Genomic DNA, 25,918 nt, shown 5'->3' on the forward strand with positions numbered 1-25,918 from the left:
AGTCAGGTCATGTGACCCCTGGCTCTGTTTGATTGGTCCAACGTCACCAGTGACTGCATCTGATTGGTGGAACGAAGTGAAACGTCACCAGTAAGGCAGGCACTTTGAAGGTCTGTCTGACAGACCAAAACAAACAAAGCGTGCATTAACAGATCGATAAAAATTAGTAGCGAGTAGCGAGCTGAATGTAGATAAAAGTAGCGGAGTAAAAGTAGCGTTTCTTCTTAGGCCGTTTATTGAAATACTCCCACACTTTTGACGACTTTTGGCGTGCTTTTTTCCCCTCGCTCGCATCGTCTGCTTTGCGCTCCGCCATGACGGTAGTGTGACGTAAATATGCGACGTGTCGACGAACAAAAACGTCCTCGACGTATTTACGTAACCGATGACGTCGACTATGTCGACGCGTCGTTTCAGCCCTATCTAATTCCTTCAGAATTTTTCCAAAAACTTGAATCTTTAGTTCTAGATTTTGTGTGGGGATATAAAAAACGCAGAATATCTAAAAAGCACTTATTCAGATCTACAAAGGAAGGGGGACTGGGTCTTCCAATGTTCAAAAATTATTATTGGGCATCAAATCTGAACGCATTGTGTAAGGAAGGGATAGTAGTTCTTTTATTGGGACACGATGGACAGATTCCGGCCAGAGAATCCTTTAATCATCTTTATTGATGAAAGGTAGATGTGAATGTGTGTGTGTGTGTGTGTGTATTGGTGTTGAACAGGACATTCAACAGATCTTGGATGAGCTAACCCTAACCCAAAGGGAAAAGATGGTGGCCTACATTAATAATTTGGAGTATGAGAAGCGGGTGGCCTCTCTCAACGCTAGGAAGGAGATTTCAGATTTCCAGTTCCAAACTACGAAGGAGAATGATGCGGCCTTGCAGGAGAAGGAAAAAGAGTGCGCGGCGGAAAAAGCAAAGCGGACTTACGCCAAGCTACGCAGGAGAAGGAAGAAGCCTTAGACCGAACAGCGAAGGAGAAAGAAGAGCTGTTGAAGGAGAAAGAAGAGGTGTTGAAGGAGAAAGAAGAGGTAATTGATTTACGTGGACCCCGACTCAAACAAGTGTGAAAAACTTATTGGGGTGTTACCATTTAGTGGTCAATTGTACGGAATGTGTACTGTACTGTGCAATCTACTAATACAAGTTTCAATCAATCAATCAAAAGGCCTTGAAGGAGAAGGAAGAGGCCTTGAAAGAGAAAGAGGCCTTAAAGCGAGTTGAAAAGGAGAACAAGGCCTTACGCCAAGAGAAGGCAGATCTCTTGAAGTGGGTGAAAGACTACCCAGAGGAGAAAACCAGTTTGACAAAGGAGATTAACGACTTAAAAAAGAAAGTTATCGACTTAGAAAGTAAGGAAGGTAGATTCTACCATCTAACATTACAATATTATTAAGTTTAAGCCATCTCTTGCAGTGAAGTTGATTCAGAGAGAATGTGAAGTTGATGAAGTTGAGTGCCCAGAAGATGAAGTTGAGCGCCCAGAAAACAAGAAAGAAGGTATGAGAAGTCAACATCAGCTCCTTGAGTGGCCTGATAATGTACTGTTTCATTTGTAACTTGCATTTCTATGTCTTACCTTAACTGTAACTTGTATTTCTGTATCTTACCAAACACAACTTGGAGGAAAATGCGGACAGTCGCCCATGAGTATTTGTTTTCATACTCTTCAACCAGGAGAAGTATTTTGTGATAACTTTGTTCTCCACGACTCAAGTTCCCAGAGAGCGCGAGAGAGATGACCCTGATCAAGGTACCAGCCAGGACCTGGGAAAGGCAAAAAGAAAGAAGTACACTCGAGTTCCCAAAGAGCGTCGTCAGAAAGATGATAGTAGTGAAGGGACCAGCCAGGACGCGGACGATGAGATGCCGCCGGCCAAAAAAGACACAAAAAAATAACAAGAACAAATAAGGTAGCAGCAGGATTAACACACACAACTCTACTTACACATACACATAATTGTGTACATCTCACTCATTCTGATTGTCATCTTTTTTCCAGGACCGGTACCATGGGCTCAGTGCTGCAGAGAGGTGTGGTACCATGTGGCACCACTTCTTCAGTCTCTTTAATCACACTCGTATTTTGTTCGGGAGTCGGATAAGATGGCATTCTCAATTTCCTTAGCTACTTTCTTTTAAAAAAAAAGCTGTTACTATTTTTCTACCGTTGATGCGCTTCAAAATGTTCTGTTCTTTTCATTTGAAAAGCAAATAAACAGTAACCTCTTTATTACAATTGTAGCTGTTTTTATTGGCAGGTTATATCCCGCACGTTGAGACTGGCGCATGCACGATACAAAGGGATCTCAGGAAACAGAGTGGACCGACACCAGCAGATGACATGGCACCCCAAACCATCACTGATGGTGGAAACTTTACACTAGACTTCAGGCAACGTGGATCCTGTGCCTCTCCTGTCTTCCTCCAGACTCTGGGACCTCGATTTCCAAAGGAAATGCAAAATTTGCATGGTTGGGTGATGGTTTGGGGTGCCATGTCATCTGCTGGTGTCGGTCCACTCTGTTTCCTGAAATCCAGGGTCAACGCAGCCGTCTACCAGCAAGTTTTAGAGCACTTCATGCTTCCTGCTGCTGACCTGCTCTATGGAGATGGAGATTTCAAGTTCCAACAGGACTTGGCGCCTGCACACAGCGCAAAATCTACCCGTGCCTGGTTTACGGACCATGGTATTTCTGTTCTAAATTGGCCCGCCAACTCCCCCTGACCTTATATATATATATATATATATATAATGTGTATATATATATACACACACACACACACACACACACACACATATATATATATATATACATATATTGATATATACAGTATATAATTTATATTTATTTATTTTGCCGTTTTTGTTTACATGTTAAAGGTGTTTTAATAATTATACATGCATGTTTAACATATAGATTCCTTTCTTTCATGAAGACAAGAATATAAGTTGGTGTATTACCTGATTCTGATGACTTGCATTGATTGTAATCAGGAAGCAGTGCTGGTAACGTCCACGTTTTCAAATGCAGGAGAAAAAAAGTTCCTCCTTTCTGTCTAATACCACATGAAAGTGGTTGTTATTTGGCATCTTATTTGTCCACCTTCCATATTCGTTTTTATACCCTTTACAAGAAATACATTGGCGGCAAACTCCGTAGCTTGCTAGCTTGTTTGCGCTGGCTTTCGGAGACTCTTATTTTGAAAGCGCAGGCGCGATGGAGCGGCGGGACTTTTATTGTGAAGACAGGAACTGTCAGTCAGTCTTTACGGTTGAAATAAAAAAAGGGTCTTTTTTCCTTCACACTTTTGATTGATTGATTGGAACTTGTATTAGTAGATTGCACAGTACAGTACATATTCCGTACAATTGACCACTAAATGGTAACACCCGAAGTTAGCTCGGAGCCAGTCAGGTCATGTGACCCCTGGCTCTGTTTGATTGGTCCAACGTCACCAGTGACTGCATCTGATTGGTGGAACGAAGTGAAACGTCACCAGTAAGGCAGGCACTTTGAAGGTCTGTCTGACAGACCAAAACAAACAAAGCGTGCATTAACAGATCGATAAAAATTAGTAGCGAGTAGCGAGCTGAATGTAGATAAAAGTAGCGGAGTAAAAGTAGCGTTTCTTCTTAGGCCGTTTATTGAAATACTCCCACACTTTTGACGACTTTTGGCGTGCTTTTTTCCCCTCGCTCGCATCGTCTGCTTTGCGCTCCGCCATGACGGTAGTGTGACGTAAATATGCGACGTGTCGACGAACAAAAACGTCCTCGACGTATTTACGTAACCGATGACGTCGACTACGTCGACGCGTCGTTTCAGCCCTATCTAATTCCTTCAGAATTTTTCCAAAAACTTGAATCTTTAGTTCTAGATTTTGTGTGGGGATATAAAAAACGCAGAATATCTAAAAAGCACTTATTCAGATCTACAAAGGAAGGGGGACTGGGTCTTCCAATGTTCAAAAATTATTATTGGGCATCAAATCTGAACGCATTGTGTAAGGAAGGGATAGTAGTTCTTTTATTGGGACACGATGGACAGATTCCGGCCAGAGAATCCTTTAATCATCTTTATTGATGAAAGGTAGATGTGAATGTGTGTGTGTGTGTGTGTGTGTGTGTGTGTGTGTGTGTGTATTGGTGTTGAACAGGACATTCAACAGATCTTGGATGAGCTAACCCTAACCCAAAGGGAAAAGATGGTGGCCTACATTAATAATTTGGAGTATGAGAAGCGGGTGGCCTCTCTCAACGCTAGGAAGGAGATTTCAGATTTCCAGTTCCAAACTACGAAGGAGAATGATGCGGCCTTGCAGGAGAAGGAAAAAGAGTGCGCGGCGGAAAAAGCAAAGCGGACTTACGCCAAGCTACGCAGGAGAAGGAAGAAGCCTTAGACCGAACAGCGAAGGAGAAAGAAGAGCTGTTGAAGGAGAAAGAAGAGGTGTTGAAGGAGAAAGAAGAGGTAATTGATTTACGTGGACCCCGACTCAAACAAGTGTGAAAAACTTATTGGGGTGTTACCATTTAGTGGTCAATTGTACGGAATGTGTACTGTACTGTGCAATCTACTAATACAAGTTTCAATCAATCAATCAAAAGGCCTTGAAGGAGAAGGAAGAGGCCTTGAAAGAGAAAGAGGCCTTAAAGCGAGTTGAAAAGGAGAACAAGGCCTTACGCCAAGAGAAGGCAGATCTCTTGAAGTGGGTGAAAGACTACCCAGAGGAGAAAACCAGTTTGACAAAGGAGATTAACGACTTAAAAAAGAAAGTTATCGACTTAGAAAGTAAGGAAGGTAGATTCTACCATCTAACATTACAATATTATTAAGTTTAAGCCATCTCTTGCAGTGAAGTTGATTCAGAGAGAATGTGAAGTTGATGAAGTTGAGTGCCCAGAAGATGAAGTTGAGCGCCCAGAAGACAAGAAAGAAGGTATGAGAAGTCAACATCAGCTCCTTGAGTGGCCTGATAATGTACTGTTTCATTTGTAACTTGCATTTCTATGTCTTACCTTAACTGTAACTTGTATTTCTGTATCTTACCAAACACAACTTGGAGGAAAATGCGGACAGTCGCCCATGAGTATTTGTTTTCATACTCTTCAACCAGGAGAAGTATTTTGTGATAACTTTGTTCTCCACGACTCAAGTTCCCAGAGAGCGCGAGAGAGATGACCCTGATCAAGGTACCAGCCAGGACCTGGGAAAGGCAAAAAGAAAGAAGTACACTCGAGTTCCCAAAGAGCGTCGTCAGAAAGATGATAGTAGTGAAGGGACCAGCCAGGACGCGGACGATGAGATGCCGCCGGCCAAAAAAGACACAAAAAAATAACAAGAACAAATAAGGTAGCAGCAGGATTAACACACACAACTCTACTTACACATACACATAATTGTGTACATCTCACTCATTCTGATTGTCATCTTTTTTCCAGGACCGGTACCATGGGCTCAGTGCTGCAGAGAGGTGTGGTACCATGTGGCACCACTTCTTCAGTCTCTTTAATCACACTCGTATTTTGTTCGGGAGTCGGATAAGATGGCATTCTCAATTTCCTTAGCTACTTTCTTTTAAAAAAAAAGCTGTTACTATTTTTCTACCGTTGATGCGCTTCAAAATGTTCTGTTCTTTTCATTTGAAAAGCAAATAAACAGTAACCTCTTTATTACAATTGTAGCTGTTTTTATTGGCAGGTTATATCCCGCACGTTGAGACTGGCGCATGCACGATACAAAGGGATCTCAGGAAACAGAGTGGACCGACACCAGCAGATGACATGGCACCCCAAACCATCACTGATGGTGGAAACTTTACACTAGACTTCAGGCAACGTGGATCCTGTGCCTCTCCTGTCTTCCTCCAGACTCTGGGACCTCGATTTCCAAAGGAAATGCAAAATTTGCATGGTTGGGTGATGGTTTGGGGTGCCATGTCATCTGCTGGTGTCGGTCCACTCTGTTTCCTGAAATCCAGGGTCAACGCAGCCGTCTACCAGCAAGTTTTAGAGCACTTCATGCTTCCTGCTGCTGACCTGCTCTATGGAGATGGAGATTTCAAGTTCCAACAGGACTTGGCGCCTGCACACAGCGCAAAATCTACCCGTGCCTGGTTTACGGACCATGGTATTTCTGTTCTAAATTGGCCCGCCAACTCCCCTGACCTTAGCCCCATAGAAAATCTGTGGGGTATTGTGAAAAGGAAGATGCAGAATGCCAGACCCAAAAACGCAAAAGAGTTAAAGGCCACTATCAGAGCAACCTGGGCTCTCATAACACCTGAGCAGTGCCAGAAACTCATCGACTCCATGCCACGCCGCATTAACGCAGTAATTGAGGCAAAAGGAGCTCCAACCAAGTATTGAGTATTGTACATGCTCATATTTTTCATTTTCATACTTTTCAGTTGGCCAACATTTCTAAAAATCCCTTTTTTGTATTAGCCTTAAGTAATATTCTAATTTTGTGACACACGGAATTTTGGATTTTCATTTGTTGCCACTTCAAATCATCAAAATTAAATGAAATAAACATTTGAATGCATCAGTCTGTGTGCAATGAATAAATATAATGTACAAGTTACACCTTTTGAATGCAATTACTGAAATAAATCAAGTTTTTCAAAATATTCTAATTTACTGGCTTTTACCTGTATAATGAATAGAAAGATTGATCATCAATATCAATAAGTGCCATTAGTAATAACATCATTATTGTTTAGTGTCATTATCATCCTCATCCATAAGCATCATTATCAATAAGATTCATCGTCAATTACCGTATTTTTCAGAGTGTAAGTCGCTCCAGAGTATACGTCGCACCGGCCGAAAATGCAAAATAAAGAAGGAAAAAAACATATATACGTCGCACTTGAGTATAAGTCGCATTTTTGGGGGAAATGTATTTGATAAAATCCAACACCAAGAATAGACATTTGAAAGGCAATTTAAAATAAATAAAGAATAGTGAACAACAGGCTGAATAAGTGTGCGTTATATGAGGCATAAATAACCAACTGGTATGTTAACGTAACATATTATGGTAAGAGTCATTCAAATAACTATAACATATAGAACATGCTATACGTTTACCAAACAATCTGTCACTCCCGATCGCTAAATCCCATGAAATCTTCCTCCCCAGTGTCGCTCCTGGTATGCGCCACTAGCGTCCTTTCTTTCTGCTGCTCGATCGCAGTTTTCTGCAGCATATTTAACTACGTCCAGCTTGTAATCTGCAGTATATGATTTCCTTTCTTTCTGCTGCTCGATCGCAGTTTTCTGCAGCATATTTCACTACGTCCAGCTTGTAATCTGCAGTATATGATTTCCCTTTCAGTGCCATTTTAGTTCAGTCCTTCTCAGTTTTTATAAGTTACCGCCAATGTTGATGTGATCCACTTTAATAACTCAGGCAGTAGCGTATAGCATATAGCAGTTAGCATTCTATGACCCACAATGCACTTCAGCCATGACCCGCCCCCGCCGAATTCTTATTGGTTGGCGTGTGAGTGACGATTGCTGACGTGTGTGTGACGATGGCTGCCATTTGCTTCGTCGCTCACGTGAATGAGATAAATAATATTATTTGATATTTTACGGTAATGTGTTAATAATTTCACACATAAGTCGCTCCAGAGTATATGTCGCACCCACGGCCATACTATAAAAAAAACGTCGACTTATAGTCCGAAAAATACGGTAGTGTCATTATCAATAAGCGATGCTAGTATCACTAAGTGTCGTAATCACAAATGAATGTCATTATCAATAGGTGTCATTATGTCAAGTGCTATTATCAATATAAATAACCATCATCAAAAAGGGTCATTATCAATTAGTGTCTTAATCAATGCATCAATATTATCAATGAGTCTCATTATTATCAATAAGTGTCATCGTCGTCAAGTAGTCTGTGTACTTATCAATGAGTGCCATTGTCAATTAGGGTCTTTATCTTTACCTACTCAGTGGCCTAGTGGTTAGAGTGTCCGTCCTGAGATCGGTAGGTTGGGAGTTCAAATCCCGGCCGAGTCATACCAAAGACTATAAAAATGGGACCCATTACCTCCCTGCTTGGCACTCAGCATCAAGGGTTGGAATTGGGGGTTAAATCACCAAAATGATTCCCGGGCGCAGCCACCGCTGCTGCCCACTAGTCCCCTCACCTCCCAGGGGGTGATCAAGGGTGATGGGTCAAATGCAGAGAATAATTTCGCCACACCTAGTGTGTGTGTGACAATCATTGCTACTTTAACTTTAACTTTTAACTTTATCAATAAGCGGCGTCAGTATCAAGTCTTATTATCAACGCTATTACCAATAAGAATTGCCATTATTATTATCAATAAGTGTCATCAATACACGTGGTCATGGTTAATTAGTGTCATCAAAAAGTGCCATTACTATCAATATGAGGTAACCAAGTGATCTATAACAGATTCATCAACTGTTAAGTGCATCAACAGCAGTTTAGCATGAAGTGAAATAGTCAAAGAGTGAGGCAAAGAACCTCCTTGACCACTTTTAAAGTGTTACCTAACACTTTTTAGACAATAGACTGATAAACTCAAACTTGACTTTTTTGGGATGTGATGGAATTGTAGATTTGGTTCTTAACATCTCTCCAGTGGCGAGTATCAGTTCTGCATCAAGAGCCTTGAGACTAAGTTCTTTACCAGGAACTCTATTCAGAGTGATGTGCTGTCGCCGTACTGTCGTCTTTTTTTCACAACACCAAGGCCTACCATGGAACTTCTTTTGAGGGTAATGTCAATCGCTCCCTGAAACAGAAATTAGAAAAGGTAGTTGCTGGTAATCAAGCAGTCCTGCATAACTGGTAAATATTTTTCCACTCTGAATTTATGCTTATGGAAATGTTGAAGAAACTCAGGGTCAAGACCTGCTGAAAAACTACTGAAATATTCTGGAGTTTATGGAGGTTACCTGTTTTCTCAGTCTTTTTCAGCAGGCCTGATCTGATGGTCTTGGAGTTGAGGTCTTTTGAGTCAGAATGTCCAGTTCTTCTGAAAGAAAAGAAGCATCATCATTAAGTGTAGCTCATCCTACTAGCAAATACACTAATATACCATATCACCATGCCACTGCAATGAAGTTCATACCATCAGAATCTTGAACAGGCTCAGAAATCCTCCTCAACATATTTTCTTTGGGGGATGCTTCAAGAGAAGACAAAAAGCAAGAGAACATTAAAGTCAGTTTGCAGAAGGAAAATAATATACATAGTCTAGTTTAGCTTGAAGGTGATTTACAGTGTATTTACAACAGGATTGTTACCACACATCAGTGTAAGGATGACAGGGTTTCCCCTAGATATGTGGGGCTGGGGGCGTGGCTAGTGGTGTGGTTATATATATAAAGTACCAATGATTGTCACACACACACTAGGTGTGGTGACATTTGTCCTCTGCATTTGACCCATCACCCTTGATCACCCCCTGGGAGATGAGGGGAGCAGTGGGCAGCAGCGGTGCCGCGCCCGGGAATCATTTTTGGTGATTTAACCCCCAATTCCAACCCTTGATGCTGAGTGCCAAGCAGGGAGGTAATGGCTCCCATTTTTATAGTCTTTGGTATGACTCGGCCGGGGTTTGAACTCACAACCTACCCATCTCAGGGTGGACACTCTAACCACTAAGCCACTAGGCCATATTGATTTGCAATGATGCTTATATTTTCTTTAAAACAACAAATGTTTTATGTATGTTTAAAAACAAATGTGTTATTAATTACTAATAACATATATATTTCAATATTATCAGAATCAGATTTATTGGCCAAGAATGTTTTTGGTAGACTGTGCTCTCTTTGTTCAGTGTCATTTCAATTATTGCTGCATATTGTAAATAAACAAATAGGGAAATCGGGACAGTTTATAAATAAGCTGGTGACCCGTTTTCTCGGTCATTTTAAGTAGGGCTGGATAATAATTGCTGTGTGTGTGTATGATTGTTTGTACATTGATGTTACATCCACGATGTCGTTCACAACAACACAAGCGGATGAGATGTGTTGTGTGTGTATGACTGTTTGTACATTGATGTTACATCAATGATGTCGTTCACAACAACAGATGAGATGTGTTGTGTGTGTATGATTGTTTGTACATTGATGTTACATCCATGATGTCCTTCACAACAAAACAGATGATATGTGTTGTGTGTGTATGATTGTTTGTACATTGATGTTACATCCATGATGTCCTTCACAACAACACAACAGTTGACATGTGTTGTGTGTGTATGACTGTTTGTACATTGATGTTACATCCATGATGTCCTTCACAACAACACAACAGATGAGATGTGTTGTGTGTGTATGATTGTTTGTACATAGATGTTACATCAATGATGTCCTTCACAACAACACAACAGATGACATGTGTTGTGTGTGTATGATTGTTTGTACATTGATGTTACATCCAAGATGTCCTTCACAACAACACAAACAGATGAGATGTGTTGTGTGTGTATGATTGTTTGTACATTGATGTTATATCCATAATGTCATTCACAACAAAACAACAGATGAGATGTGTTGTGTGTATATGATAGTTTGTACATTGATGTTACATCCATGATGTCGTTCACAACAACACAAACAGATGATATGTGTTGTGTGTGTATGATTGTGTGTACATTGATGTTACATCCATGATGTCGTTCACAACAAAACAGATGAGATGTGTTGTGTGTGTATGATTGTGTGTACATTGATGTTACATCCATGATGTCGTTCACAACAACACAAACAGATGAGATGTGTTGTGTGTGTATGATTGTTTGTACATTGATGTTACATCAATGATGTCCTTCACAACAACACAACAGATGACATGTGTTGTGTGTGTATGATTGTTTGTACATTGATGTTACATCCAAGATGTCCTTCACAACAACACAAACAGATGAGATGTGTTGTGTGTGTATGATTGTTTGTACATTGATGTTATATCCATAATGTCATTCACAACAAAACAACAGATGAGATGTGTTGTGTGTATATGATAGTTTGTACATTAATGTTACATCCATGATGTCGTTCACAACAACACAAACAGATGAGATGTGTTGTGTGTGTATGATTGTGTGTACATTGATGTTACATCCATGATGTCGTTCACAACAACACAAACAGATGAGATGTGTTGTGTGTGTATGATTGTGTGTACATTGATGTTACATCCATGATGTCCTTCACAACAACACAAACAGATGAGATGTGTTGTGTGTGTATGATTGTGTGTACATTGATGTTACATCCATGATGTCCTTCACAACAACACAAACAGATGAGATGTGTTGTGTGTGTATGATTGTTTGTACATTGATGTTACATCCATGATGTCCTTCACAACAACACAAACAGATGAGATGTGTTGTGAGTGTATGATTGTGTGTACATTGATGTTACATCCATGATGTCCTTCACAACAACACAAACAGATGAGATGTGTTGTGGGTGTATGGATTGTTCTTGCTAGCTTTAGCTTCCTAGTTCAGTCGCTGTTTCAAGGGGCCGTTTCTACATTGTTTAGTTTAGCACGAGGCAGTTGAGTGTGTTGGGGATAAATGAGCGCTACCAGACACATTATTTTCCAAACCAGTATTTCTTCTCATCACAATGACAACATTTCACTAACATGTATGTCAATTTCACTGATTTTCTGCGTTTAACAGCCAATTATGTTTCATTGGCAAATTATGTGACTTAGTCCGCAGTTACATGTGCGTGGAAATCATGCTTTACTTTTTTGTGGAGTTTAGTAATGATTAATTAGGCATACTAACGTGTCAAAAAAAGGTAGCAACAATGGTGACATCCCACACTTCTAGTAGACATGCTCTTTTTTTCCACTCACTCACTCCTCGTCTGTTTTACCGTCAGCAGTTCCGGAATTTGCATGCACGTTGCGCAGCACATTAATTGTTTTCTTTTTTTATTTTGGGACGGCCTGGCATTGTTGTTAGAGTAGCCATGCCAGCAACTTGAGGGTTCCAGGTTCAATCCTCGCTTCCGCTATCTGAGTCACTGCTGTTGTGTCCTTGGGCAAGACACTTTACCCACCTGCTCCCAGTGCCACCCACATCGGTTTAAGTGTAATTTAAATATGTAGATAATGGGTTTCACTATGTAAAGCACTTTAAGTCTCTCGAGAAAAGCACTATACAGAAATAATTCACTTCAATTATTATATTTTCATGATAGTAAGCAGCCATGATCGAAATTGAAATAAAAATTTGATTAATTGTCCAGCTCTACTTTATAGTGACGTCTTTCGAATGAGAATGTCTTGTTCAACAAGAAAATAACAAGAAGCATTAACATCAGCTTATCTTACTGGATAGATGCTAGGGCTGGGCGATTACATGATTGTGATACATTTCTGGTCAATCACGGTGATCAGCTGTGCACAAACATAAACTCAATCTAACATGAGGGAACAGCCAATCAGAGTCAAACTTTTACTGCCCAACATTCGTTTACAAGTTATGCAGAATAAACAGAATGACTAAACTTGGAGCTTAACATGTAGCTGAGGGCAGCAAAATAAATGTCAGCATGTGGGTCCATGGCCACATTTGTCTACTAGCAGGTGAGAGATGCATGAATTATAATCTACAATTGACTTTTAGTAAGTTTGAGTCCAAACTTGTTGACACACAAAAGTGTGTCAACAATAGCAGCATAAGCTAGTATTAGCTCACTGCTATTAATGCGCCAAATAGTCTGTCTGCCTTGGCGCTTATAATAACAATATCACTCATATTTGGTTCATTTTCAAGTCACGACATGTAAATGGAGTATTGTTGGTGCTTTTTGGATGTTTTTAGAGAGTATAATGAGAGGACCCTGCATTTGTTAACTAAATTGTTAGATATTTATTTACCATTTAGAATGCATACAAAATAAAAACATGTGTTTTCTTGTCTTACATAAGGATTGTGAATGATAAACAGCACATCTCTTTACAATTGTTACGAATTTCCAGTATGACTGATCTAATAAAATGGTCAAAGTGCAGAAGCGTTCCTCCAGTGACGTAGAATCTACGGAAATTACCAAAAGTTTTCGGAGCAGAATATTCAAAATGGCCGACTGAATTTGTGGCATTTTAGACTGTATTTTCACATACTTTGTGGATTCTAAATACAATTGGTTATGGTTTACTGGATACAATGAAACACAATTAAGCATATAAAGTCAACTTGTTTTTACACTGTACTGCTACTTTCTTTCTTTAGTTTATTTCGAACATGACCACACTTATAGTATAATACATCACACAATTTCATATCATTTCACTTTACATCATGTCCGAAAAGGAGTAGGAAGAATCAAAGCTTATTTAATCCTACCCCTTTCCCACTTCAGAGCATTTACAAATTAATAGAATCATTTACTGACCTTTTTATATAATAAAATAACATCTGTGAATTAGTATACACAACAGTTTTGTAATATGTAATTAATTAATTCAGTCATTATTAACATACTGAGATGAAGAATATCTTATTTTCAATAAGGTTGAAAGTATTTCTCATAATTCTTCTTCTTTGTACTTTGTAAGCACTATTATTTTGAACAACCTCTTAAACTGGATCATATCAGTACATTGTTTAACTTCTTTACTTAATCCATTCCATCATTTAATTTCACATACTGATATGCTAAAGGTTCTCAGTGTTGTACGTGCATATAAATGTTTTAAATTATTTTTTCCTCTAAAGTTATATTTCTCCTCTTTAGTTGAGAAGAATTGTTGTACATTCTTTGGTAACAGGTTATAGTTTGCTTTGTACACAATTTTAGCTGTTTGCAATTTTACCAAATCACCGAACTTTAATATTTTTGACTCAATAAATAAAGGGTTTGTGTGTTCTCTATATCCAACATTATGTATTATTCTAACTGATCTTTTTTGTAACACGGTTAGCAAATGTAGCGCACATTTGTAGTTATTTCCCCATATTTCTACCAATAACTCAGATATGGTAACACTAGCGAGCAGTAGAGAATATGAAGTGATTTTTGGCCCAGGACGTATTTTGCTTTATTCATTATTGAAATGTTTTTTGCCACCTTATGTTGTATGTTTTGTATATGAGATTTCCAGTTCATTTGATCATCTATTTATACTCCCAAAAATCTTGTTTCTTTTACCCTTTCGATGTCTACTCCGTCTATTTGTATTTGTGTATGATGTTCTTTTCTACTGTTACCAAATAGCATTATTTTAGTTTTACTGAGATTCAAGGATAGTCTGTTTTTGTCAAACCATCTTTTTAATTTGCTCATTTCTTCTGTTATTATTTGTATTATCTTCTGTGTGTTTAAATGTCTTCATTGGTTAGTCAATAAATGGACAGCTTCTAAGACGATATAGTTTGGCCACCAGTGTTGAAATAACTAATGTATCCTTGTGTGTAATTTCTTTTACTTAAAAGCATGTCAACTCAAAGAGTTTATGACATTATTATGTTAAAGTGCTTTTTCTCATTTAATTCACTTTATTTACTCAGCATGTTAATACAATGTTGAACTAATCTCTAGTTTATTTGTTTTTTTAGAACAGATGTTTTAAAAGTGGCAGGTTGAAAATAAGATTACAAATTGTGATATTGAGATGGGATGATAACAAAAATAATTGTGATCCTTTTACGATATTGCCCAGCCCTACTAGATACTACTACGTACCTGATACACTCATGATGAGGAAAAGGCAACACAACTGTCTCATTTTATGACATTTAGAGACAATAATTAGATAAAAAAATATGCAAGTTAAACAGTTTCAACCAAATTAGTTTCTTACCATCTGAGTCTTGAGCCTGACTTCCACTGACTTGTGACTCTTGACCAGGTGCCACTGTTGAGGATGAACTATCAGAAATTGACGGCATGTAGTCACTTTCTGGATCATTGCTGGATTCAGATAAAGAGCCATCTATAACACCGTCCATCTATAAAGAAATAAATCAAACATTTTACTGACGCTAAACTAACTTGTGAATTCTTTATAAAAAGTCAGATAAAAACTATTGAAAGATTGAAACAAACAATATAATTATCTACCAAAACATCTCATAAGTATTATCCATAAAATAAACACTTTCTCAATGCTAACAAATTAGAAAAGTGTGCAGTAAAAATAGTGAGCAGATTTTTTTTCATGTTCTAGGCCACAACAAAATTAGAAACAAGTCACAGCATATATATATATATATATATATATATATATATGCTCCCCATGTTTCACAGCTTATTTAAGGTTATGATTACAAAAGGTCACTTCAAATACAACATATATATATATATATATATATGCTCCCCATGTTTCACAGCTTATTTAAGGTTATGATTACAAAAGGTCACTTCAAATACAACATATATATATATAAATATATATATATACACACACACACACACATATATATATACATATATATATGTAGCCGGTTCGAGTCTGCGTTGTGTATTGCTGGTGTTGCTTGGAAGACAAGGGGACTCGGTGGTTGCCTTTAGCCGAAACAGGTGGCGAATTTATTGCTGTATGAAATACACAGGAAATAATGCAGCAGCATTAACACACGACTCTGCAGCACACCAGTCTCCTCACGGCATGTCTCAACAGCCAGTGAGCTTAAATGACCAGAAATGCTATATAAAACATTCACAAATCCTATACATCACAATTACAAATACACTGAAAATGAATATACCACCGTCAAATATTATATACAATAGCAAAATAAACAATGAATTAAAATAGTACAGAAGAATAGAATAAAGTTTTGGGAGCAACAGAAACATACCTGTATGAAATACACAGGAAATAATGCAGCAGCATTAACACACGACTCTGCAGCACACCAGTCTAAAATGGAGGGAAAACTTCAATGAAGTGCCGCAGCCACTGTGTGTGAGTGAGAAGTGCTACCGAACAGTACACTGGCAAAACGTTTGCTAAAACACTCAAACTCTGAGCAAAACAAGTGTTCATGAACATGTTAGCAACATTAGCAGCACAAGAGTAACTTATAACCTCGTTTCACAGTTACATTCTCTTTAAAACACGAGAGAAGAGAAAAACACTCACCTCCTCACCGCATGTCTCAACAGCAAGTGAGGACGACAACGTCACTACCGGAAGAAGGTAGGACTTCAAAATAAAATGACAAATGCTCCCAAAACGAACTATTTGCTGGAAAAAAATTACAAAATAAAAGTGCCAATGAATACAATAGAGCAATTAAATAAAACGTGAGGGAATTTTGGTGGAATGCATAACATATATATTATATACCTGCTACATATATATACACATACCTATATATATATATATGTGTGTGTATATACCTATACATATATATGTATATATACCTATATATGTATATATATATATATATATATATATATATATATATATATATATATATATATATATATATATATGTGTGTATATACCTATACATATATATGTATATATACCTATATATGTATGTATGTATATATATGTATATATATATATATATATATATATATATATATATATATATATATATGGATGGATGGATGGATGGATGGATGGAGATGGAGTTTTACTCACTAACTGAAGTTAGTGTGCATGTTGTCCATTGTTAGCTAAATGAGCTATCATTAGCACAGCTTTACTTCCGGTTAGAAATGGTAACGGACAGATATTAAACACTTAACAAGCATAATTTTACAAAATATGTCTTACCTTGATTAGTTGTAAGATTTGTTTGTGGTTTTCTTGTTTTGTTTGCGTTAGTAGTTCTTCACACCGCTTCAGTGGTGTTGATGTGCATCTGCGGGCTCGCACTTTCTGGTGATGCATTCATGTCCACTCGGATGTTGTGACACTTCATGGACTAAGCTACTGATTACAATCCACACTCTTCAGTAAACTAGTAGGATTATGTTTAACAATGGTTCATTAAATAATTAGTCCAACATTTGAAACTCAAACTATACTGCTTTTAAGCATAAATAAGGCTCAATGAAGAAAGCAAAAAATTCCTTGTGCCATGAACGCATCCTTGCATGTGGCTTGATTGAAGCGCGCCCCTCCCCCACACTCAAGAGTTGTTTGAAGTTTACTGACTTGCTGAAAAACACACTAGTTGTGTTCAACATGAATTCATCAATAAATGTACAAAATACATTACATACTTCTACATCATTACAGTTTATATAAAGGAAATACATTTGTATCTAAAGCTATTTTTTACCTAATCAAGGTTTTTAATTTAACCTCTGTGGTCTTATTACTTGTACTGTTTTGTTGGATGTGATAGTTGTTTTATTTACAACATGTCAGCCTTTAATCAGGTCTTGTGTCTAAGTTTGAAAGTCTTGAATATTGTGACTCCTTGCATCACCCTGATTGATCCCCTCCCCCACACTGCATGAGTGAAACTCTCCCCTCCCCCACCATCAACAGTTTGAAGTTTGCTGAACAACACATTAGTCACATTCATTCATCAATAAATGTATAAAATACACTACATTGTTCTGCATCATTACACTTAACATGATGCAAATACATTTGTATCTCAGTAGAGCATTTTTTTTCCTAATCAATTTTGCTGATTCATGTCTTTTCCCCATAAACTATACTTCTTTAACATTCATGCTCATCACATTTCCAAAGCAGACTTCAACAATAAGAGGTCAAAGTTACTTACAGTAGTGTTAATATGTCACTATGCCTTTAATTACCTCACTGGGAACCAATCAAGTTGCTTGAATTAAATTAAATTAAATATCCTTTATAAAGTAACTACCTGCAGGCCCCAAAGAACAAACATTACAGGTAGGGGCCACAGGCAACATTTGATTTTAGTCAGGATTTCCCTGGAAGTTTGTACTATGTTGCACATATTTGTCTACTGATTGAGGATAAATGTGTTTCATCTTTATAGCATCTTGCTAAGTTTAGTGTATTCCTTTAAATATAAATATTTAAAAACAATTGGCCAAAGTGCTGTACCAACATAAGAAACTATTTTAAAACAGTGCAAGCAGTGTCACGTTTACATTGTAACACAGATAGATATATAAAATACTACAATAGTGAAATATACCTTCAAAGAAGTGCAAAAAGATCCATCCATCCATCCATTTTCTACCGCTTGTCCATTTTGGAGTCGCGGGGGGTTCTGGAGACTATCTCAGCTACATTTGGGCGGAAGGCGATGTCACATAAAAATACTAAAATGTAATAAATAAATAAAAATGTATAAAATAAATGTACAGTATATATAAATAATGACCAATATATCCTGCCTTACTGGATTTTGTTTCTTTATTGATTATTTTAATTACTGTTTTATTTATTTATTATATTGTTTTGTATGAAAGTCTCTCACTGAGAGCCACATTTACTGCGGGTACAAATAAAGACATCTAATCTAATTTGACCGCCAGGGAATAAAAATATGTTTTTATCCTAGATTTAAATGAGCTCAGGAAGTGGGAGGATCTGACAGATAATGTGAGGTTGTTCTACGGTCTAGGCCCTGCCGCTGAAGAGGCTCTATGTCCTCTGGTTTTGACTGGTAGGACTCCTAAACAATTTCAGAGTGCAGAGTTGCTGGTGCCTTCCCTAGGGGTCAGAGGTCAAGACATTGCAGTGGTCATTTCAACACAATAAAAAAGTACTTTCCCTTGGAAGTTTGAGATGATTTTTGACTACCGTATTTTCCGCACTATAAGGCGCACCGGATTATTAGCCGCACCTTCTATGAATTACATATTTCATAATTTTGTCCACCAATAAGCCGCCCCGGACTATAAGCCGCGCCTACGCTGCGCTAAAGTGAATGTCAAAAAAACGCTGCGCTAAAGTGAATGTCAAAAAAACAGTCAGATAGTTCAGTCAAACTTTAATAATATATTGAAAACCAGCGTTCTAACAACTCTGTCCCAAAATGTACGCAAATGTGCAATCACAAACATAGTAAAATTCAAAATGGTGTAGAGCAATAAATAGCAACATAATGTTGCTCGAACGTTAATGTCACAACACACAAAATAAACATAGCGCTCACCTTCTGAAGTTATTCTTCATTCGTAAATCCTTCGAATTCTTCGTCTTCGGTGTCCGAATTGAAAAGTTGCGCAAGCGTGGGATCCAAAAATGGCCGGCTCCGCCTCGTCGAAGTCATCGGATTCAGTGTCGCTGTTGTTGTGCAGCAGTTCTGTGAATCCTGCCTTCCGGAAAGCTCGGACCACAGTTGTGACCGAAACTATCTGCCCAGGCATTTACGATCCACTGGCAGATGTTGGCGTATGTCGACCGGCGCTATCTGCCCGTCTTAGTGAAGGTGTGTTCGCCTTCGGAGCTGTGTGAAAAAAGCCACCCGGCCTCTTCGCGTAAACTTCCCTTAACCACTCGCTCATCTTTTCTTCATCCATCCATCCCTTCGAGTTAGCTTTTATGATGACGCCAGCTGGAAAGGTCTCTTTTGGCAAGGTCTTCCTTTTGAATATCACCATGGGAGGAAGTTAGCATGGCAAGCTAGAACCACAGTGAAGGATGACTTCTCATTCCCTGTGGTGCGAATATTCACCGTACGTGCTCCCGTTCCACAGTGCAGTTCACAGGAATATCAGTTGCTGTGAAATACGGTAGTAATCCGTGTGCGGATGGAGAGATTGCGTCTTTTTATGAACCGGATCCTTGTCGCGTAGTAGGAGCCATTTTGTGGTCTTTACAGATGTAAACAGGAAATGAAACGTACGGTGATATCCGCGCGTTTTTTCTTCTTCTTCCGGGGGCGGGTGAAGCGCTTCCTGTTCTATGGGGGCGGGTGAAGCGCTTCCTGTTCTATGGGGGCGGGTGCTTTCCTTGGCGGTTGCTTGCGTAGAAGAAGAAGCGCTTCCTGTTCTACCGGGAAAAAAGATGGCGGCTGTTTACCGAAGTTGCGAGACCGAAACTTTATGAAAATGAATCGTAATAAAGCGCACCGGGTTATAAGGCGCACTGTCAGCTTTTGAGAAAAATTGTGGTTTTTAGGTGCGCCTTATAGTGCGGAAAATACGGTATGTCACTCAGATTAGTCCACCAATGAAGGAAACCTTTGTTGCACCTTGATAGCACGTTGCTAAAGCTAAGTAGCTAACAAAAAGATTTAGAGACTCCTAACCTCAAATCTCTTGTCCAAAACCATCTCTCGGAATTTTAAAGCAATTTTGAACCAATTACTTTAACATTTGTCCAATTGGTGGTGTTTTGAATATAGACGATTTTTGCGTTTGATGACCCGCCAATCAAAAAGTACAAGTGCCACCGACACCCGACAGATGTCAAACTACTCGTCTGGCATTCCCAAACCACATATTAAAATATCAGATCCGTGTGACCTTGTCGACACTTTTTCAAAATGGCCAGCAGGACCTTGTTAGAGTGTAGGACTTTAAGAGCTTTTTGAAGAAAGTTTTAGGACAAAATTTGTGGACGCCATCAACCCTGGGTTTTTTTCACTGCCGTCTGACAGAGGGGTCTGAACATGACCTCTGTGCAAAATGTAGGGTCCAAGGGGGCCACACACCGGCTATATGAATGCTGGTGACCTTTGACCTGAGAGGAATTACGCCTCCTTTTCTGAGATATCTCACTAGCGCTTTGCCCGAGAACACTCTGCTTTTCAACACTAGATCAGGTGGTGAGTCTCCACATGTGTAGCATTCATGGGGTGCATGGTGGCAAAAGTGGACCTCTACAGGCCTAGTAATCCCACTCACTCAAACAGTTAGGCCCAAACTCATCTTTTCTCCTATTTTTCCCCACTACTTTTTCTGAAAGCTTTCAAATTGTCAAACTTGCATTAGACAGTGTCTCTCCACATGTGTACCCCTTTTGGAGGTTCTGTCTTGAAGGAAGACCTCCAGGGCCCTGTGTGACCCATTCAATTTAGGCCTTTTCTCCTCTTTCTTCCCTCGACTTTCTCTGAGAGCTCCCAAATTGACAAACTTGCATTAGACAGTGTTTCTCCACATGTGTACCCCTTATGGAGGTTCTGGCTTGAAGGAAGACCACCAGGGCCCTGTGTGACCCATTAAATTTAGGCCTTTTCTCCTCTTTCTTCCATCGACTTTCTCTGAGAGCTTCCAAATTGTCAAACTTGCATTAGACAGTGTCTCTCCACATATGTACCCCTTTTGGAGGTTCTGGCTTGAAGGAAGACCTCCAGGGCCTTGTGTGACCCATTCAATTTAGGCCTTTTCTCCTCTTTCTTCCCTTGACTTTCTCTGAGAGCTCCCAAATTGTCAAACTTGCATTAGACAGTGTTTCTCCACATGTGTACCCCTTTTGGAGGTTCTGGCTTGAAGGAAGACCTCCAGGGCCCTGTGTGACCCATTCAATTTAGGCCTTTTCTCCTCTTTCTTCCCTCGACTTTCTCTGAGAGCTCCCAAATTGACAAACTTGCATTAGACAGTGTTTCTCCACATGTGTACCCCTTATGGAGGTTCTGGCTTGAAGGAAGACCACCAGGGCCCTGTGTGACCCATTAAATTTAGGCCTTTTCTCCTCTTTCTTCCCTCGACTTTCTCTGAGAGCTTCCAAATTGTCAAACTTGCGTTAGACAGTGTCTCTCCACATGTGTACCCCTTTTGGAGGTTCTGGCTTGAAGGAAGACCTCCAGGGCCCTGTGTGACCCATTAAATTTAGGCCTTTTCTCCTCTTTCTTCCATCGACTTTCTCTGAGAGCTTCCAAATTGTCAAACTTGCATTAGACAGTGTCTCTCCACATATGTACCCCTTTTGGAGGTTCTGGCTTGAAGGAAGACCTCCAGGGCCTTGTGTGACCCATTCAATTTAGGCCTTTTCTCCTCTTTCTTCCCTTGACTTTCTCTGAGAGCTCCCAAATTGTCAAACTTGCATTAGACAGTGTTTCTCCACATGTGTACCCCTTTTGGAGGTTCTGTCTTGAAGGAAGACCTCCAGGGCCCTGTGTGACCCATTCAATTTAGGCCTTTTCTCCTCTTTCTTCCCTCGACTTTCTCTGAGAGCTCCCAAATTGACAAACTTGCATTAGACAGTGTTTCTCCACATGTGTACCCCTTATGGAGGTTCTGGCTTGAAGGAAGACCTCCAGGGCCCTGTGTGACCCATTAAATTGAGGCCTTTTCTCCTCTTTCTTCCCTCGACTTTCTCTGAGAGCTTCCAAATTGTCAAACTTGCGTTAGACAGTGTCTCTCCACATATGTACCCCTTTTGGAGGTTCTGGCTTGAAGGAAGACCTCCAGGGCCCTGTGTGTCCCATTCAATTCAGGCCTTTTCTCCTCTTTCTTCCCGCGACTTTCTCTGAGAGAAGTTGACAAACCTAATGGGGTGTTACCATTTGGTGGTCAATTGTAAGGAATATGTACTGTACTGTGCAATCTACTAATAAAAGTCTCAACCCCCGAATACGTTTTTCAACTTGTTTAAGTCGGGGTCCACGTTAATCAATTCATGGTATCGACACTTTTGATCAGTGTTTGTCGTAGTATGGGTTGTAATGATCAGACGGTTTATACAAGCAATGTGTTTATTCCGACTAGCCTCAGTGTAGCATAGTAATAGACTGACCATACGTCCTCTTTTCCCCGGACATGTCCTCTTTTGCGGGCCTGTCCAGACTGTCTGGGCGGAGTTTCTTAAATGCCTCAAATGTCCGGCATTTTGAGTTATGGTTGCGTGTATTTTCAATGTACGTTCAGGGTTAAGAAGGGGTTAAAAACAAAAGAAACAGCAGCATTCGTGAAGGAGGGGCAGAGACAGAGAGAGCGAGAGAGTCATGATAAACGTGCATGCGTCGCCAGGCTCTGCTTTTTATCCATAGATTTATCACATTTCATTTTTTATTATCTATGGCAGGGGTGTCAAAAGTGTGCCCCGGAGGCCATTTGCGGCCCACAGCTAAAGTTTTAAAGGCCCACGGCACATTCTAAAAATACTTTTAAAATAAACAAAAACATGACAAAAGTGAAATAAAAAAGCTTAAAGGTTAAATGTAATTTAGAAAAAGTTGCAATGTTGACGAAGAAAACAAAGCCGTTTTTTTTTTTCTTTCAAACTGTCATTGCTCAAAACATAATATTGAATCAAAACCAATGTTATTATGAATTATTGTCCTATCCAAGGTTCCCATTACTTCACATCAAATATTCCACTTGGAAAAATATTTTTGGTGGAAGATTGTGCATATTTTGTGTGTTTGCCATTAAAAACATAGTTTTGTTTGACAGAAAAGGGCGGAAAACAAACAAACAAAAAAACAACATAAAAAAACAAACGTTTTGAAATGAGGAATAGATCTGAAGTTGACTCTAGAGATTTAAGCGTTAAATATAAAATGTATGTATGCCCAGGCACACCATTATCATCATTTCAAGAGCCAAGCAAAACACTTTTTACACTTTTATACTGAAATAAATACACCTACAACTTATTAAATAAAAACATAGAAAAAACGGTAAAGTTTAGATCCATGAAGGAAAGAAGAAAGTGAATGAATGTTTATAACTGAATATATGGTTGGGGGAGGACAGGGGTGTGGTTGAGGGCGGGGTTAAGAGGGGAGGAGTATATTGACAGCTAGAATTCACCAAGTCAAGTATTTCATACATATACCTATACACACACACTTATATATATATATATATTTATATATATACATACATACATACATACATACAAGCGGCAGACGTCATCGGCGCCGAGGAGGGCAGCTGAGGAGTTGGCCGAGGTGCTGAAGCCGGCGCTGCCGGCCGAGGGGCAGAGGTCGGCGCTGCCGGCTGAGGGGCAGAGGTCAGTGCTGCCGGCTGAGGGGCAGAGGCCGGCGCTGCCGGCCTGGGAGCTGGCGGAGACGAGGGGGCCAGTCTGGGAGCTGGTGCTAGCTCGGAGGCTAGCCTGGGGACTGGTGCTAGCTCGGACGCTAGCCGAGGGACTGGTGATAGCTCGGACGCTAGCCGGGGGACTGGTGCTAGCTCGGACGCTAGCCAGGGGACTGGTGCTAGCTCGGACGCTAGCCGAGGGACTGGTGCTAGCTCGGACGCTAGCCAGGGGACTGGTGCTAGCTCGGACGCTAGCCAGGGGACTGGTGGTTGCGGCTGGGAAAAGCGGAAGACAGGTGGAATTAGTCTGGCAGAGGGTAGCCTGTCTTGGTGCAGCTGCGCCACCCCATCAGCACAGCCACCAGTACTACCCCCCCTCTCCGAAAGCGGATGCCAGACGCTTCTTTCTGGCTGAGGAACAGTCACTAAGGGTGGGAGGAGGGTGTCCAGGCGACGGGTAAATTCCTCCTTGCTCACATCACTGCTAAACATGCCTTTCCACGACAGTTTGGCAGGACAAGACGACTCCTCCGGTGTGGAGTGAAAAAAAGAAAAAGACATGGTGAATGGGGCAAGAGGCAGAAAAAAATAAATAAATAAATAAATTGTCACGGGGCGGAACGAAAGTCACTAGGGGCGGGGCTAAGGAACTGTGCCGTCAGGTCCTTAATAATTTTGGCGGGAACTTACTGTTGTGTTTACTGAGGGGAGGTGCTGGCAAACAGACACCAGGGGGCAGTATATACAATTTATTATATTTATATATATATATATATATATATATATATATATATATATATATATATATATATATATATATATATATATATATATATAATAATAAAACAATACTAATATAAACTAAACTAATGAAATTGAGTGTGTGACAAAACCCTAGTGAGTGGTGTTAGACTATGTGTGTAGTTAGCTGTTGAGTAGTGATGGGTTGATGAGGCATCATGAAGCGTTTCGACACATTGCAAAACTGTATTGATACTGTGTCGATACTGTGTCACTAAATACTGACATCTGCTGGACATTAAAAATCCCTACAGGCAACCTATGGACCGACTCAACTGACACTGATTTGATGCCCTAGTACAGGGGTCACCAACCTTTTTGAAACCAAAAACTACTTCTTGGGTACTGATTAATGCGAAGGGCTACCAGTTTGATACACACTTAAATAAATAAATATATTGTCATTTGTAAGTTACACGTAAGTGTGATTTAAACAAGAATAGCTAAATAAATACATGTATATATATGTATGTATATATATATATATATATATATATATATATATATATATATATATATATATATAAAAAAATGGGTATTTCTGTCTGTCATTCCGTCGTACATTTTTTTTCCCTTTTACGGAAGGTTTTTTGTAGAGAATAAATGATGAAAAAAACACTTAATTGAACGGTTTAAAAGAGGACAAAACAAGAAAAAATTTAAAATAAATTTTTTAAACATAGTTTATCTTCAATTTCGACTCTTTATAATTCAAAACTCAACCGACAAAAAGAAGAGAAAAACTAGCTTATTTGAATCTTTAAGAATTTATGGAACATCATTAGTAATTTTTCCTCACAATACGAAGGTCCTGAGTAGTCTTGGGTTCAATCCCGGGCTCGGGATCTTTCTGTGTGGAGTTTGCATGTTCTCCCCGTGACTGCGTGGGTTCCCTCCGGGTACTCCGGCTTCCTCCCACTTCCAAAGACATGCACCTGGGGATAAGTTGATTGGCAACACTAAATTGACCCTAGTGTGTGAATGTGAGTGTGAATGTTGTCTGTCTATCTGTGTTGGCCCTGCGATGAGGTGGCGACTTGTCCAGGGTGTACACCGCCTTCCGCCCAATTGTAGCTGAGATAGGCTCCAGCACCCCCCGCGACCCCAAAAGGGAATAAGTGGTAGAAAATGGATGGATGGATGGAAGATACATTTTAGAATTTTGATGACATGTTTTAAATTGGTTAAAATCCAATCTGCACTTTGTTAGAATATTTAACAAATTGGACCAAGC

The 25,918-nt window shown here is 39.5% G+C and overlaps 2 long non-coding RNA genes across 3 annotated transcripts; both read left to right on the forward strand.

The window, feature by feature from the left end:
- The first annotated feature begins 480 nt into the window (after positions 1-480).
- On the forward strand, positions 481-2,161 carry LOC133571126 (uncharacterized). The gene is made up of 5 exons (XR_009810285.2): positions 481-1,039; positions 1,177-1,360; positions 1,425-1,508; positions 1,726-1,921; positions 2,011-2,161. It is a non-coding gene; the product is annotated as an uncharacterized lncRNA (long non-coding RNA).
- Positions 2,162-4,152: 1,991 nt separating this feature from the next.
- On the forward strand, positions 4,153-5,602 carry LOC133570791 (uncharacterized). Of its 2 annotated transcripts, none has more exons than XR_009810243.1 (5): positions 4,153-4,480; positions 4,618-4,801; positions 4,866-4,949; positions 5,167-5,362; positions 5,452-5,602. It is a non-coding gene; the product is annotated as an uncharacterized lncRNA (long non-coding RNA). The 2 variants fall into 2 exon arrangements; XR_009810244.2 differs by having other exon boundaries at positions 4,153-4,459.
- Positions 5,603-25,918: the final 20,316 nt, after the last annotated feature.

This window comes from Nerophis lumbriciformis, linkage group LG28 (genome assembly GCF_033978685.3).
Source record: "Nerophis lumbriciformis linkage group LG28, RoL_Nlum_v2.1, whole genome shotgun sequence".
Classification (NCBI taxonomy): domain Eukaryota; kingdom Metazoa; phylum Chordata; class Actinopteri; order Syngnathiformes; family Syngnathidae; genus Nerophis; species Nerophis lumbriciformis.